Source organism: Cetorhinus maximus, chromosome 31, assembly GCF_964194155.1.
Source record: "Cetorhinus maximus chromosome 31, sCetMax3.hap1.1, whole genome shotgun sequence".
NCBI classification, from domain to species: domain Eukaryota; kingdom Metazoa; phylum Chordata; class Chondrichthyes; order Lamniformes; family Cetorhinidae; genus Cetorhinus; species Cetorhinus maximus.
The window spans coordinates 9,156,790-9,169,718 of NC_135909.1; the positions used below are offsets into that span (position 1 = coordinate 9,156,790).

Sequence of the window (12,929 nt, forward strand, 5' to 3'; positions counted from 1 at the left end):
AGGCAGAGTGTGAGAGAGATTCAAAACACTGCAGGAGAATGATGAGGAGAGGGTGCTGACAATAGGAACTGAGTTCCCGATCTCCCAATCCTTATTTTCCAACGAAAGACATAGAGTCAAACTCAGACCCTGAGGCCATGGATCTGGGATTCAGCGGATCATCCAAAAATCGAATTGAAAAATATACAACCACGATATTTATTTACATGGCACTAGCATCAGTTCCAGTATCGTATTGCCTGATCGCGTGGCCTAATGGATAAGGCGTCTGACTTCGGTGGTATTTGCAGAGGTTATCAGAAGATTGCAGGTTCGAGTCCTGCTGTGGTCGTTTTATATGGAAATCTGTTTAACTTCCTGAAAACCGCGGTCTCACTCGTCAGCTGAAGGTTCTGCCTTTCCTTCCTAACATGGCAGGGCTCTTTCTCAAAATGTCTGCTCTTGTTAATTTGTGCATTAATTGCTAACTCATTTTGTTTATCTGATCAGTTTCGTTAAATTGTTGATGTGTCCAACTGGAACAAAAGCTGTGCATCAATCGGTTTAATAAAATGCTTTGGGAGAATTCCAATCTTCTCATGAAGCGGCTCGATCATTAGCTGAATCTGCTGTCACTGGACTAACAATACAGAGGTGCCAGGCTAATCTCTGCGGGCACGGGTTTAAATCCCAACAGAGCAGATTTAAATTAAAATATTTCCTAAATTTGGAATTAAAATCTCGGCACAGTAATGGCGGCTATGAAACTATGATCGATTGTGGTAAAAACCCACCCGGTTCACGAATGCCCTTTACGGAAAGAACTCATCCGCACTTCCCTTGCCTGCCCTACACGTGACTCCAGACCCACAGTAATTTGTTTCACTCGTAACTTCAAGGATAATGTGAGATGATCAACAAATGCTGGGCTTGCAAAAGACGCCCATACACTATGAAAAATTAAACAAGTGGTAAACAGACACGACATGATTTTCAGGATGTCTACCTTTTCCCTTGAAGAATGAAGGCTGGGGGGTGGTCTCATACAGGTCTTTAAAATTATGAAAGATTCTGGGAGGCTGAATTCAGGGAAAGTGGAGCAGAGAAGTATCGATAACTATGTGTCTCGCTCTCACACACAAGACAACGGCTGACGGGTCGAATGCAACGTTATAACTACTTAACTGTGCATCGGCGACTCATAAGAGCGGTAAATAAATTCCATCCGCAATGCCTCCGCGGCACCCTCCAGATTCCGTGGGAGCACTGCCGAACAAACTGTAGTGTCGTTCTTGAAGGCAGCTCCACCAGCATTCAGGCCAAACTCCTGAAAAATTAAGATAAAAGCAAAATACTGCGGATGCTGGAAATCTGGAACAAAAACAAAAATACCTGAAATAACTCAGCAGGTCTGAGAGCATCTGCGGAGAGGAATACAGTTAACGTTTCGAGTCCGTATGACTGTTCAACTGATGAAGAGTCATTCGGACTCGAAACGTTAACTGTATTCCCCTCCGCAGATGCTGTCAGACCAGCTGAGCTTTTCCAGGTATTTTTGTTTTTGTTCCTGAAAAACTAAATTGCATGGACTGCACACTGTGTCCGGATAATCGAAAAGCGCCGCATCAGTGACTGACTGATACACATTGAATCGCACACTCTCACAGTATTCAATGGACAGAATGATACAGAATGAATCATACACACAGGCACATCACCAGAATCTGACAGATCCACGATTAATCCCGAAAACAAATCCTGTCCCAGGGACAAGCGATAAAGAATTAATCCACAGAGACCGACAGATAAACAATGAATTCCAAACTCATATCCTGTTCCAGAGACAAATTGGTACTGAATGAACCTCACACACATGCACATAGAATAGCTACAACAGAGAAGGGGACTATTCGGCCCTCTGTCTCTCCTGAGATCCTTCAGCAGAAACTCAGCTATCCCAGTCCCCAGCCCTGTCTCCATAGCCATGTAAACTTTTATCTTCAGGTGGCTGTCCAGTTCCACTATGAAAGCCCCGAGTGGTTGCATATCTTACTGATTGGACAGAGGAGTTGATCTTTCATCGGTCCAGTGGAATACAGACCAACTGAATATTAGTGCAATTTCTGATATGGATAAATTTCAAATGCAGTTCATTTATCATTTTGCCAATATATCAAGAGATTCAAACTAGTTCTGTTAAAGCAGAATGACAGTGAGTTCAGTAAGAAATGTTTACAAAGTACAGCAATTTCTTTCTGCTCACTGTACACACATATATCGAATTGTTTCAAATAGCAGGGGCGGAAACTGCAGCCCGCAGTCTTCACGTTAGCATTGACCTGAATTTCAGTTTTGTGGGTAGAGGGGTACAGGGAGCGCGGATGTTATTGTGGGAATTGAAGTCACTTTTCCTGTGAATGGAGCCGGTTAAAGACCTCGGGCCGGCCTGAGAGTCCTAGAAACCGGGGTCAGTGGGTAGCCTGGGGAGAAGACAGGCCCCAGAGACAGGAAATAAGATTTGAAAGAGAAATGGGGTGCGGGACGGGGTGATGCGAGGAGGGGGAGGGAGAGCCGGGGAGGGAGATAGGGAGGGAGACAGCGAGGGAGAGAGGGAGGGAGTTAGAGAAGGGTGGTGCTGAAGGAAGAGAGGCAGCGGGCGGGAGGGAGGGAGGAACTTGAATTTTTACACCATATTTTACAACCTAAGGAAGACTTAAAGCCTCGCGGCCAATGGTGCGGGAGCGGAGGTGTGTCTTGGTAAGTGAGATTGCTGCTTGAATGTGCACAGCAACATCCCACCGCAGCAACCTGATCAATGACTTTATAATCTGGTTCAGAGATCCTGTTTGATGGATTAATATTGATCCCAGGACTCCGGGTAAGACTCCACTTCTCTTGTTGTAAATAGTCTGGTCGGATTGTTCGCATCCGTCCGATAGGGGAAATGGGGTTTCGGTTTAAATTGTGGTGTATGAGTGAAATAGTTATGTCTCTTTATTGCCCCTCTGTGGGGCATTACACAATTTGTGAAACATATTTGCCTCTTCTAGAATTTCAAGCAGTTGGAAGCACTGAAGAAGTCCTGGTTCTATCTTTACTAATTCACCTGAACTGTGATAATGAAATATAACATCTTCCAGGCAGTGGAGATATAATATCGGCACCAAAAATACTCACACACCACCGCGGATGTTGTTTTTTTCCCCCAGGGAGACTCGGTTGAAGAGTTTCCCTTTTTTGTTACTCTGAGCTTCTCAATGTTGTAATGCTGTCTGCTTCATTCCTGGGAGACAAGTGGGAATCAGAAATGATCACTCCCTCCCTGTGTGACTCCGACTGATACAGTTGTTATCATTAAGGTCAGTCAGCCTCTGACCCCTTATCAGGTCCAACATTTGACTCAAAGTTAACGTTTTCTGTCATCTACACTTGGAAGCGAAATTCCTGCTGCACTCTCTATCCCTGCCGTAATAAAAAAAAATCCGTCTCTTTCAACTGTGGGTGTCTATCTCTCATTGTCTGTGACACCTCTTCAATTAAAAATCTACTTCTGCTTCTCCTTACAGAGTGCAATCTCTTCTGTCTTTTTTCCCTATGCAGTGAACTATGATTCAGTCAGCTGCTCCCTTGCTTTTTACAATGAGGAGGTTGTGAGTTCAAAACTCATTCCCGGATCCTGACCACAAATTCAGGGTCACGCTCTAGTGAATTCTTTGCTGTTACTGGTGCCAGCTTTTAGACGATATGTTAAACTGAGCTGACATCTGCCTTCTCACGTAAAATATACCAAGGCACAATTTCGGAGAGGGGCGGGGGAGTTATTCCATGATGTCGGAGACATTCAAAACAGATCATATTGCCTTCATCACATTGCTGTGCCTGGAACCTGACTGTGTGCAAATCCTTTGAAAATTTTTTCAAACACATGATGACTGAAATCCTGTTAGGAAAAGACAAGTTATTATTGAAAATTCTGCTGAGTGACCTTCATTGGACAGCAGAGAAATCAGGTGAGGAATTCGAGTAAATCGACACCAGAGAACAAGTCACCGTCAAAACAACTTCCGTCCATCTTAAGAGAGTCGCAGTTCCCTGTATGTGAATGTGGATTAACCCCTTATATTCCCTCACAGACTCTGTGATCCCCAGGCCTTTGCGAATTCCAAAAAAAAGCTTAGACGACCTGAGAGCTGAGCAGTCGGGAGAGGGGATGGGAGTGGGGCGCGGGACTGGGGACAGAGAGGGAGGTGCGGGGGTTGGCGGTGGTGGAGGTGTGGTGGTGGGGGTTGAAAGCCATGGCGCAGAGTGATGAGTGTGAAAACAGCCGAATTTAAAGGTCACAGGAAAGCGGTGCCTGGAGCTGCCCTGAGAGACAAGCTTTGGGTTGTCAGTAAAAAGATCTCCTGTAATAAAGGCACAAAAACAAAAAGAGGAAATGCGGGGAATATTCAGCAGGTCCGAAAGCAGCTGTGGAGAGATAGTCCTGTCGCCAGGATGTAACACTCCAATTGGATACTTCACGTCGCTCAGATCTTACACTCTCAACACCTTCGTGTGAGGAACAGGTCGGGCGGGAATTGGGTCTTTGTTGATTTGAGCAAACAGAGCAATGCAGCAATGAGAAGCTCCTCACCCCCCGGCGGCTTGGGGAAGGATGGGACTCAGATACAGGAAGCTGACAGGTGCTGAAAAAAGGAAAATCACATCGAGTTTTTGAAAGCAGTGACAATGAATGTGGAATTTAAAACCATTTATGCAGAAGTGCCAACTGGGTCAGGACGGCCGAGCGGTCTAAGGCGCTGCGTTCAGGTCGCAGTCTCCTCTGGAGGCGTGGGTTCGAATCCCACTCCTGGCATTTTTTTCCTTCAGCACCTTCCAAACCCGAGATCTCCACCACCTGGGAGAAAAAAGGCAGCAGATGCATGAGAACAGCAGCAAGCTCCCCTCCGAGCTACACACCATCCTGACTTGGAACTGTATCACCCTCTCAAATCCTGGAACTCCCTTCCTAACAGCGCTGTGGACCTACTTACACCATATGGGCTGCAGCAGTTCAAGAAGGCAGCTCACTGCCAGCTTCTCAAGGGGAATTTCGGTCGGCCGAGCAAGACTCGAGGCAACCGGATCCCCTGAAAACAGCTCAGAAAGTAAACTGGATCCAAAAGCAACATACTACGAATGCTGAAAATCAGAAATAGTAACAATCAGAAAGTGCTGGAAATACACAACAATTATACAGCATCTGTGGAGAGAAATATAGAACGAGCAGGATACAGCGCTCCAGATGCAGATCTAAGTACATCTGCCCTTCTCGACCGTAGTGGTCATGGGTTTGGAAAGTGTTGTTTAAGGAGGTTTGTTGAATTCCTGTATGCATCTTGTAGATGCTTCACACTCCTCGACTGTGCGTCGGTGGTGGAGGGAGCGAATGTTTATGGATGTGGTGCCAATGAAGCTTTCTCCTGGATGATGCCAAGCTTCATGAGTGTTGTGGGTGCTGCACTCCACCAGGCAATTGGCGACCATTCCATCACACTCCTGACTTGTGCCATATAGATACTGGACAAGGTTTGGAAAGTCAGGAGGTGAGTTAATCGTTGCACAATCCCTCGCCTCTGACCTGCCCTTGTAACGACAGTGTTTATAAGGCTAGTCCAGTTCAGTTTTTGGTCATCAGTAACCCTCAGGATGTTGAGAGTGGGCGATTCAGTGGTGGTAACGCCATTAAACGTCAAGGGCCAGTGGTTAGATTCTTTCTTGTTGGAGATGGCTATTGCCTGGCACTTATGTGGCGTGATTGTTACTTGTCATTTTTCATCCCAAGTTTGGATATTGTCCAGGTCTTGCTGCATTTGGATATGGACTGCTTCAGTATCTGAGGAGTCACGAATGGTGCTGAACTTTGTGAAATTATAAGCGAACATCCCCACCTCTGACCTTTTGATGGAAGAAAGGTCGTTGATGAAGCAGTGGAAGATGGTTGGGCCGAGCACATTACCCTGAGGAACTCCTGCAGTGATATCCTCGAGCTGAGATGACTGAACGCCTTAGGCATGACTACAAACTAATGGAGTTTTCCACCTGATTCCCATTGACTCCAGTTTTCCTAGCGCTCCTTGATGCCACATTCAGACAAATCCGGCCTTGATGTTAAGGGCAGTCACTCTCACCTCTCCTCGGGAGTTCAGCTCTTTTGTCTATACTTGAACCAAGGCTGTAAGGAGGCCAGGAGCTGAGTGTCCCTGGCGGAACCCAAACTGTGCATCAGTGAGCAGGTTATTGTTAAGCAAGTGCCGCTTGATAGCACTATTGATGACCCCTTCTATTACATTACTGATGATCGAGAGTAGACTGATTGTGAAGTAATTGGCCCGGTTGGATTTGGCCTGCTTTCTGTGTACAGGAAATACCTGGTCAATTTTCCACATAGCCGGGTAGGTGCCAGTGTTGTAGCTGTACTGGAAAAGCTTGGCTCGGGGCGTGGCATGTTCTGGGGCACAAGTCTTCAGTACTATTTCCAGAATATAGTCAGGGCCCATAGACTTTGCACTACCCAATGCCTTCAGCTGTTTCTTGATATCACTTGGAGTGAATCGAATTGGCTGAAGACTGGCATCTGTGATGCTGGAGACCTCTGGAGGAGGCTGAGATGGATCATCCACTCGGCACTTCTTGTAGCAAATGTATATCGCTTGTGCTGATGTGCTGAGGTCCTCCATGATTGTGGATAGGGATATTTGTGGTGTCTCTTCTTCCAGTGAATTGTTTAATTGTCCATCACCATTCCCGACTGGATGCAGCAGGACTGCGGATTTTAGGTCTGCCTGTTAGTTCTGCGATCGCTTAGCTCTGTCTATCACTTGCTGCAGATGTTGGTTGGAATGCAAGTAGTCCTGTGTCATAGCTTCACCAGGTTGACAACTCATTATCAGGTAAGGCTGGTGCAGCTCCTGGAATGCCCTCTTCACTCTTCATTGAACAAGGGTTGATCACCTGGCTTGATGGTAATGATATAGTGGGGAATATGCCAGCCCATGAGTTTACAGATAGTGTTCGAATACAGTTCTATTCCTGCTGATGGCCCACAGGGCTTCATGGATGTCCGGTCTTGTGTTGCTAAGTATGTTCAAAATCTATCCCATGTAGCACGGTGGTAGTGCCACACAACATGATGGAGTCTGTCCTCAATGTGAAGGCGGGACTTCGTCTGCACAACTTCTGTGTGATAGTCACTTCTACTGATAGTGTCGTGGACAGATGCATCTGCAGCAGGCAGATTGGTGAGGATGAGCTCAAGTATGATTTTCCCTCTTGTTGGTACACTCAGCACCTGCCACAGACCCAGTCTCGCAGCGATGTCATTTAGGACTCGTCCAGCTCAGTCACTCGTGGTGCTACCGAGCCACTTTTGGTGATGCACGTTGAATCCCTCCACCCGGAGGACATTCTGTGCCCTTGCCATCCTCAGTGCTTCCTCCAAGTGGTGTTCAACATGCAGGAACACTGGTTCATCAGCTGAGGGAGGGCGGTACGTGGTAATCAGCAGGTTTCCTTGCCCATGTTTGACCTGATGCCTTAAAAATTCATCGGGTCCGATGGCGATGTTGAGGAATCCCAGGGCTACTGCCATCCGACTGTATACCACTGTGCCACCACCTCTGCTGGGCTTGTCCTGCCGGTGGGACAGGGCATATCCAGGGTTAGTGATGGTGGAGCCTGTGGACGTTATCTGTGAGGATGAATATTTCAGGCTGAAGCTTGCCTAGTCTGTGAGGCAGCTCTCCCAATTTCGGCACTAGCCCCTGAGATGTTAGTAAGGAGGACTTTGCCGGGTGGACAGGGCTGAGACTGACGGTGCCGAGGTCGATGCCACCTGGTCCGTCCGGTTTCATTCCCTTTTTTGTGACTTTGTAGCGGTTTGTTACAACTGAGAGGCTTGGTAGGACATTTCAGAGGGCAGTTAAGAGTCAACCACATTGGTCTGTCTTCGACAGTGCGATCAAGTGGCGCTAACTCACCAATCACCTGCTCACTGAAGCTCAGTTTGGTTTCCGCCAGGGTCACTCAGCTCCCGACCTCATTGCAGCCTTGGTCCAAATATGGACAAAAGAGCTGAACTCAAGGCGTGAGTTGCAAGTGACGACAGTTGGCTATACAGAAGCATTTGGCAGAGTGTGGCATTGAGAAACCCAACAAAACTGAAGTCAATTTATACAAGGAGGGAAACTCTCCACTGGTTGGAGTCGGCCCCGGGATTTCTAATACATTCCAAAAGATTTCTAGCATTCACAATATTTCGCATTTTGTTAATTTTCTGTGGGTGGCAATGAAAGGATATGTTGAATACTTTTATTGTGGCAGCTGGCTCGTTGGTCTAGGGGTATGATTCTCGCATGTGGTATTTGTTGTGAATTAATATGCGAGAAGTCACGGGTTCAATTCCCGGACGAGCCCAACCAGCATTTTAATACATTAATTCATGTGCTCGCGGCGGTGCCAGTTGGGGAAATCAGGACCAGGTTTGAACATCCGCGAAATCATTGCGGAAAATAAATCACAACACAGAAAACCAACGCAAAGTTTCTCCTAATGCATCGAATACGGCAACTCTCTCCTTGTGGGTTCAGTCGGAGGCTGATTGCAGTCAGTTACAGTCTTGAGTGAAAAACCATATTTCAGTTGTGTTCCGGTACTTGCAGTTAGTCGGAAGGAGTTTCTTTATTCTTCCCGATGAATGTATGTTTCGGTCTTTCCGCGGTGGGTTTTCACACTGTCTAGAAACATGTTGGATATCGTGTTGAAGTGTTGAAGTGATTCACATCAGTCGATTTACAACAGTTCCTACCTGATGTGATGGAAATGTATTTTATTGACAAACTACATGAGAGACCTGGATGGTTATTCAGGACCTGAAACAGGCAGGATCATTTAGTTCAACAGTTCATGGATGTAAAACAGTACAGGAGAAGGTTTAATAAAGCGACCGCACGTGGCGAGGTGGCCGAGAGGTTAAGGCGACGGACTGCTAATCCATTGTCCTTTGCACGCGTGGGTTCAAATCCCACCTTCGTCGTCAGTTTATTAACTGGTTCTTCGTGAACGCGGTGCTTTTTTCAGAAGGCATGTCTGAAATCACTGATGTAATCATTCCGAGACCAGGTTTCCAGAGGTGGTGGCGTTGGGATAATGTCGCTAATCACTCCATGATTATCTGAATTGAAGGCTGCTCATCCACTGTGCTTCCCACGCGTGAGTTTAAATCCTGTTTTTGTGTGGGACTGCATTATGCAGAAAGGAAATCTGAAATTACCATCAGACCCAAGTTATGACGTTTCCTGTAATACCGTGAATATCAATGTTTCAGGGTCGAACTGGTTGAAAATTTTACGATGATTAAATAACATTCTAGCTTCGTTTTTTAGTCTAGCGGGCTGTGTGCAAACCATTTAGCTTGTACTGGGGTGTTAACAAGAAGCATTGGGAATCGAAATTCCTGCTACAATCTCTCTCCCTGCCGTGAGAAAAAGTCGGTCTCTTTCAACTGTGGGTGTTTATCTCTCATTGTCTGTGACATTTCTTCAATTAACAATCTACTTCTGCCTCTCCTTGGAGTGAAATGTCTTCTGTCGTCTTTCCTTTGCTGTGAATGATGATTCAGTCAGTTGTTCTCTTGCTCTTTACAGTCAGGAGTTTGTGAGTTCTATACTCACTCCAGAGTCCCGAGCACAAATCCAGGCTGACGCTTTAGTGCAGTAATCAGTGAATGCTTCACTGTTAGTGGTGCCATCTTTTAGATGATATGGTGAATTGAGGTGCCCTCTGCCTTCTCAGCTGCAGTATACCAAGCAGCATTTCGGAGAGGGGCGGGGGAGTTATCCCATGGTGTCGGAGCCCACATTCATTCCTCAATTAAAATCACTTATTAACAGATTTATTGTCTTTAGCACGTTGCTGCTCCTGGAAGCCGGCTGTGACCATATTTTTAAACAAATTGTTCCAAAACATGGTGATTGAAATCCTGTCAGGAAAAATCAAATTCCTATTGAAAACTCTGCTGAGTGAGCTTCATTGGACAGCAGAGAAATCAGGTGAGGAATTCGAGTAAATCGACACCAGAGGAAAAGTCAACGTCAAAACTGGATCACCTCTTGCGAAGATCAATGAGTAAAAGCTGAGAACTCCGCGCATCATCATTTCATTGACCAGAGACACTCACGGAAGTGTTTTGTAAAATGTGTCTCTAATGCAAACCTGAAGGAATGAAACCTTCCCAGTTCATGGTGATACTGGGGATGGAATTCCATTTTTTAAATAAGTGATTAAGAATGAACGATCATGTCTGTCAAAATAATGATTATCTATGTCTTTGACGTGATGATGTCTCCGCTATGCTGATAATCTTGACCTTCTCATGGTCTATGTGTCAGGGAGAACGCCGCTGTCCAAATAAGCATGGGAATTATGGCAGGGTGTCCTGTATATCCGACATAATGAAGCTAATATGTATAAACTTCACTATATCGGGTGCAGATAAGATATTGGTTTTCGTTTTTGTTACTCAGATATTCTTAGAGTGATAGAGAGCAAGGGAAGGCCGTTCAGACCATGGCCTGAAATGGGCTGAGAGAAAGGGGAAATCCTCGACTGGTGTATTTTTGCAGCACTTCTGCTGCGCCCGTGTTTGAAATAAAACGATTTGAGAGATTGGGTACAGATTGAAGTGTTTACTGGAAGCAAGAAGCTGATGTAAATTTATTTTGAAGCAAATTCAGAGGTGATTTTGTGTCACAGACAAATGTTATTTTATAGTGTTAATGAGAATTTAAATAAACTGAGTATGGTTTCAATCCATCGATCGCTGGGTTAGGAGGCCAGCACGCTTCTGCAACGCCAGTCTCCTCCGAAGCAACATTTTTCTACTGCCTATTACCGTTGTTTGGTAGCCAAACACATATTCACTTCCTCATTACTTTTTAAACAGGAGCACAACTATTGGGAAGCTCACCCAAGCTCCACAAATCCACTTACGCTACCATGAATGTACCAGACAGAGAAAGTCACACAAGAAAGTAGCAAGAGACTATCAGGATAAACACAATTGCTGACACTAAAAGGTGCCGAGCAAACCAGCAAGATATTACAATGGAGAAACTGATCATTTATGAAAAGGTATTTCCTGCTGCATAAAGATGGGGCCTGTTTTAAATGTAATTCCTATTGCGTAACTGCGCTCCCTGCTGTACCACTGTTCCCTCTGTGGTGAAACTGTGATTCTGCCGTTGAAACATCCTCACTGTCGTTGTGTAAAATGCTTCCCTGTTGTGCAAATGTGCTCCCGGCTGTGTAAATATGATCCGTTGTGTGCAAAAATTTTCTCTGTTCGATAAAGATATTTCCTCTAGTGTAAAGATGTTCTCTGTTCTGTGAGGAGGTTTTCTGTGGGAAAATATGTTCTTCCTGGTTTCATGGTCTTCCTTGTCAAATGCTGCCTTGATATCAAGGGCAGTCGCTGTCACCTCGCCCGTTCAGTTCAGCAGTTTTGTCTATGTTTGGGCCAAGGCTGCAGTGCAGTCAGGAGCTGAATGGTCCTGGTGGATCCCAAACTAAGCGTCAATGAACAGGCTATTGCTGAGTAACTGCTGCTGGATACCACTGTGGAATACCCCATCCATCATTTCTTTATTTTGATAGGGGGAACAGTAATGGGGCGGTACCTCGCCGGGTTGGATTTGTCCTGCTTATTTTTTGTGGACATGACATACCTGTTGGCATAGCCAGCGACTTCCACATCTCGTTGGATTGGGGGGGGGAATTGTTCCGGGTCTTGTGTAAAGCTCTCGTTAAACCAGAATGGGATTATTGTCAGCAAGCCTCGACTGTGGCTGTTAAACCCTGGGAGAAAATGTGATTGTGGGAATCATGAAGCACCTAATAAACTCTGCTGCTGTACCTGAATGAGATGTGTTCTGTATCTGCCAATCACAGGTAGTGCTTGCGAGTGTCAGATTTATTCTGTATCTCAGTCTGTCGAACGGTTTGTGAGATGGGATTCCTTCTTTATCGGTCAATGTCTAGTACTGCATGTGAGGGCGGGGTTAATTCTGGCTTTCCCCTTGTCTTCATCCTTCTCCCCACCATCCTCCACATTGAATGGATCATTGCTTGTCATTTCTTTACAAGGCAGGGAGTTGTTGTGACCTGAATATTCTGCCGGAAAATGTGGTGGAAGCAGATTTGATGTAAACTTACAAAAGTGAAATGAAAAATATGGTATGGAAAAATATTTTAGGGCTATTGTAAATGACAGGGGAGTGGGGCTGATTTGCTACAAAAGAGCTTGCTCAGAAATGGTTAATACAAACGCATCCTCTGGATTTGCAATTTATAATGAAATGGCGGACAGCGCTTCCCAGAATGCTCGGGGTGATATATAACGGCCTATCTCTAACAGATAGGCACTGCGCAGGTGCAATAGGTCGTCCACCGGAAATCCTGCCTGCGACGAGCATGCGCGCCACAGCTTCCGGAACCTGAGGGTGGCCGAGCGCAGTCTCAGTAACGCCGAGTTTCAGCGGCTCTCAGATCCCGAATCAGAGCCGCCGGGTCCGGCGGACGTGCGGAGAGGGACCCGGGGGACGGCACCATGAAGCCGATGGTGCAGCGCCTCCCCCATCCCAGCCGCCGCTTCCCGGATTCTTCTCCCGTTTGCACCGAGTCTTTGATGCGGTAACAGAGAGGGTTGGGGAGGGTGATGCTGTTCATGTTGTTTCCATGGATTTCCAAAAGGCATTTGATAAAGTCTCACACAACAGACTTGTGAACAAAGTTACAGCTCATGGAATAAAAGGGACAGAGCAACATGGATATGGGATTGGCTGAGTGACAGGAAACAGAGGGTAGTGGTGAATGGCTGTTTTTCAGACTGGAGGAATGTTTATAATGGGAGGAAT

The 12,929-nt window shown here is 46.0% G+C and overlaps 3 non-coding genes across 3 annotated transcripts; all 3 read left to right on the plus strand.

Moving 5' to 3' along the window:
- Positions 1–241: 241 nt before the first annotated feature.
- Positions 242–331, plus strand: trnar-ucg (transfer RNA arginine (anticodon UCG)). The gene is given in 2 exon segments: positions 242–278; positions 296–331. It is a non-coding gene; the product is annotated as a tRNA-Arg (tRNA).
- A 4,420-nt stretch (positions 332–4,751) lies between these two features.
- trnal-cag (transfer RNA leucine (anticodon CAG)) lies at positions 4,752–4,834 on the plus strand. The gene has a single exon. It is a non-coding gene; the product is annotated as a tRNA-Leu (tRNA).
- A 4,136-nt stretch (positions 4,835–8,970) lies between these two features.
- On the plus strand, positions 8,971–9,052 carry trnas-gcu (transfer RNA serine (anticodon GCU)). The gene has a single exon. It is a non-coding gene; the product is annotated as a tRNA-Ser (tRNA).
- Positions 9,053–12,929: the final 3,877 nt, after the last annotated feature.